Genomic DNA, 4,436 nt, shown 5'->3' on the forward strand with positions numbered 1-4,436 from the left:
GAAAGGCAACAAGACAGAAAAACAGGTAAGATTGGAGAGCCTGCCTAGACCACCTTCCCTCCTTGACATCCTGGCTTCTGCTTCCTGGATGCTCTGCCCCAGCTGAAAGAGCTGTGCTTAGTGCTCTGGGAGCTCTATACTCCGGAGCAAAGTATAGTTTAAACTGGAAAACAGTATGGCACCCCATCAATTTGAACAATACCATGAGGCAGCAAGGGCCCAGACCGGAATCCCCACCTGCTTGGAGAATTTTGAGCCACTGACTTCCTGATGCAGTTATCTGTGTTGTTAATAAAAATAGAGATTGTCCCTTCTGGGACTCAATGTAAGTGAGTTGATCTTCCTTACCACACAGACAATGGGGCCTGATCACATGACTTGCTTTAACCAATGAAATGCTATTGGAAGTGACACACTCCCTTCCAAGAAGAAAGCTTCAAAGCTGTGCCTCTGTGGCTCTTCCTTCTGCCTGAGTCCAGCAATGTCCAAATGCCAATGTCTGCAGGGATGCAAGGTACACATTCCACAAGCCAGAGGCACAGACAGCCCATGATACCCTGTAACCAGCTACTGAGTTGGGGAATTCTTTGTTTCTGCAACAAATGTTGTTTAGGCTGACTGATATCATTTATTTCTGAGGCTAGTGGAAGAGACAAAAGAGTAAATGTTACAAGAAAAAAAAATAGTTGTTGCATCAGCTCAGATGCCCCTCCAAGAAAGGACTTAGCATCCTGGCTTATAGCAGACAGCCTTCTGATAGCAATTTAGGGGCATCTGATGCCTCACTGAAGCTCCTCAGGCAAATTGATTCTCTTCCTCTATCCACTCTTGTTCTTTTTTTTTTTTCCTCAAAAAACTCACTTTAATCACAACCTAACAGCGCCAGGTGCAATGTCTGGGGACAGACTCTGGGTACAATGCTGTGTGGCAACCACACACTCACACACGGCTCCGAGAAGGCCCCCAAGGGGGACTTACCTTCAGGGACTGAGCCAAGGGAGGGGGGAAGGGGCAGCCCCAGAATGGGGACTGGGGTACTCCGTAGGGGAAGGTGCTACTTCTTGGCAAAAGAGATCTTCATAGCATTGTTTTGTGTGATCTTAAAGCCTTGCAGGGCATCTTGTGCTGCCCCAGCCTACACTTCATTGTCAAACTCCACAAAGGCGATGTCATGGCGCCCAGGGACCAGACGCACTTCCTTGAAGCCCGGGAACTGGTTGAAAAGCATGGAGAGCATGAGCTCGTTGGTCTCCTCAGGCAGGTTGGTGAGGAACAGGATGTGATTGGGCAGATTCTCGGAGAGAGGCTGGGCAGGTGGCATCTGCCCAGGCATGAGCCGCTGTGGGGGCATGGCTCCAGGGGGGATCTGGGCAGGAGCAAGGCCCGGAGGCGGGATCATGCCAGGTGGTGGCATGTAGGGAGGCTGTCCTGGCATGTGGTGCATGATGCGGGGTGCCTGGGTCATCGGAGGCATGCCAGGTACAGGCTGGACAGCACCCACCACTGGGGCAGCTGCCCCACCCTGAACAGCCTTTTTGGCAGCAGGTGTCTCCTGACTCTTGGGCTTCCTCTTCTCTCGTTTGTGGTCTCTCTCCACAAAGGTGCCTTTCATCTTGGCAATGATGTCCGAGTCAGTCTTTGCGTACTGGATCCGCATGGGCTTATCATAGAAAGGGAAGCCCTGCATGGAACGCAGGGCGTTGGTGGCGCTGCTGACCTCCTTGAAGATGACGAAGGCCTGGCCCCTCATCTTCAGGCTCCGAGACACCAGGATATCCAGGATCTGGCCAAACTGGGAGAAGATGGCATACAGGGACTTCTTGAGCTCATCTTTCTTGATCTTCTCATTGAGATTGTTGATATACATAGTGTGGTTGGGACGGGTCTCGGGAACTGCCATGGTGAGATGTTCAGGTACAGCTGAGCCGTCGCTCCCGCCGACAGCGCCCGCCAAGCTACGCTGCACAGACACACAGCTTTCTATCTTTTCTGGCTCCGGCTTCTCTCTTCCACGAGCTAATCACGGCGCGCAAACTCAGTAAGTTCAGAATAAGTCTGTTTGCCAGTCTCAGCGCCTGCCCAAGAAAGGAACACTTGGGTTCCTGCCTTAGCAATGCCCACTCTTGTTCTTTATCCTATCCAGTGTTGGAGATTTGTCCATCTTAGGAATCCATGCTGAGCATAGGTGACCTCAGCTGACACATACACGGAGATTTTGTGTTCGTAAAGGACAGGAAAGCTTTGGCCGTGTTTGTGGGAAAACAAATGATAAACATCTGATTCTGAATGTGTTTGTGTTCTTGAGATGCATAACGAGACAGGTCGTCTGTACCAATCAGTATTGGGGATGCAGATGATGCCACAAGACACACAGATTGCATTCCTGCCTTGTTATCTCTACTTATCTCCTAGAGACAGTTATAAGAGCATCAGATAGAAGATGTGTGTTAAAATGCCCTAGGAAACAAGAAAGAAACAGATGCTGAAATGTGGGCTCCACAGAGGACCCCAAGAGCGATGAGTACCCTCTGTCTGGTAGGAGAAGACACAGCTTTCAAGAATGGCAAAGTTGGTCTGACATCTGACTATATGAATCTGTTGCATCCACCTTGTCTCATATCTTATTTCTGAAGTCTCAAAAAAGAAAGAAAGAAACAACTTTTGAGTACCTATCAACACACAATACCCAGAGAGCCCTGCCAGTGCAACAAACCATTCAGCAAGTGCTCTCTTGAGTGGTGTCTAGAAAAGTTCTCCCACCCCTAGCACTTCATGAAGAAGTCAGCCCACACAGAATAAAGGTGAGGAAACTACCTCAACCCACAGAGGTAGATTCCATCTGTTGGAAACCTCTTTCCTCTTAAATACATAAAATTCATCATCTCACTCATGTTAAGTAAAGCTTGGTGGCACCGAAAACACTTTGAAACCAACACCGCTGTCTGTCCCAGCACTCCTTTCATCCTGAAGCTCCACAACTCGGCACCTATGAACTGTAACCCCACAACCCTCCCTTCCCAAGCTGGTCACTCCTATGCTGCCTTCCTTTTCCACGATTTTGATTTCTCTCGTACTTGGTGTAAGTGAGATCAAACCGTACTTGACTTTTGTCTCTAGCTCGTGTCACTTAGCAAAAGTCTTCAAGGATCACCAACATTGTGGCATATTGTCAGAACTTTCTTCCTTCTCAAGGCATGATTTCTGAGATATGCATACCACAGATTGTTCACCTGTTCATCCATCAAGGGACCCTTGCTCCCACATTGTAGCTCTTGTAATGAATGATGCTATGAACATCCATGTACACATGCCTCTTCAGGCTCTAATTCCAGTGCATATCTCACTGAATGATGAAGCATTAGGTAAGGTGCTTACTGGATTAAGCTGGTTACAATGGACAGTGGCAAGGATCTGCATCTAACTAAATAAACAATGAAGAGACGTGGTAGTTAAGATGGGGCCTGGCACAAGCTGTGAGATCAAGAAACAGTTGTTGGTCAACTGGGCTGTGGCTGGGCAGAGGAAATGGAGACACGGGTTGAAAAGTATCTAAGAAAGCAAATTCTACAAGACTCGTCAATGTACTGGGCTTAGAGAGTATCCCCAGACTAATGAAGTAACATCTACTTTAGTGGGGAGGTGGCCAGCCTGGACAACCACCATATCTACCCTTTAGGACATAGTTCTGATAGTAATGATACCAGCTTTCTCAGAAATATTCATTCTTTCACAACATCATTCCAAATCTCGATTACTTGTGTATCTGGAAATTTTGTCCTTCAAGTTTTCTGAAGCACAGTCAACACTAAAATCACACACCTCTCAAAGAGAAAAAGGTTATTCCCCCAAACATGAAAGGGTTCTCTCCTAGGAGCAAGCCTATGGTTGTAACACAGAGAAAACTGCTCCTCTCCAGCTCAGTCAGTAAATCCCTTTCCTTGTAAGTGTAAGAACCTGAATTCAACTCCCAGATCCCATGCACAAAATTCATGCATCACAGTGTGTGCTTGTTGTCCCAGCACTGGAGACCTAGAGACAAGCAGATCCCTGGGGTTTGATGGCTGGCCATTTTAGCTTAATGGGCAAGTTTAGACAAAATTAGAGACCCTGTCTCAAAAATAAGGCAGTATTCTTGGGAAGCAACATCTAAAGTTATTCTCTGGTCCCAACATGAAACACACACATATGCACTGAATTACATACGCTCGATTCATGCATATATATGTAAGTAAACAAATCAATAACCCACTCACCCCCAGTCCTGTCTCCAGTGAAACTATTTAAGCAGGAGAATCACTGCGTACGATTTGAGCCTCAAGGGAGAGGAAGGAAATATTCTAGACAAGCGCGAAAGCACAAAGTAGGCATGCTCTAATAACTGTGCAAAGATGTCTGATGTGATGTGTCTCAGAGTGTGTGTGAGGTCTTGTGTCCTC

The 4,436-nt window shown here is 47.3% G+C and overlaps 1 pseudogene; it reads right to left on the minus strand.

Moving 5' to 3' along the window:
• Positions 1-841: 841 nt before the first annotated feature.
• On the minus strand, positions 842-2,222 carry LOC117723963 (U1 small nuclear ribonucleoprotein A pseudogene; annotated as a pseudogene).
• Positions 2,223-4,436: the final 2,214 nt, after the last annotated feature.

The sequence above is a fragment of the Arvicanthis niloticus genome, chromosome 19 (genome assembly GCF_011762505.2).
Source record: "Arvicanthis niloticus isolate mArvNil1 chromosome 19, mArvNil1.pat.X, whole genome shotgun sequence".
In the NCBI taxonomy this organism is placed as follows: domain Eukaryota; kingdom Metazoa; phylum Chordata; class Mammalia; order Rodentia; family Muridae; genus Arvicanthis; species Arvicanthis niloticus.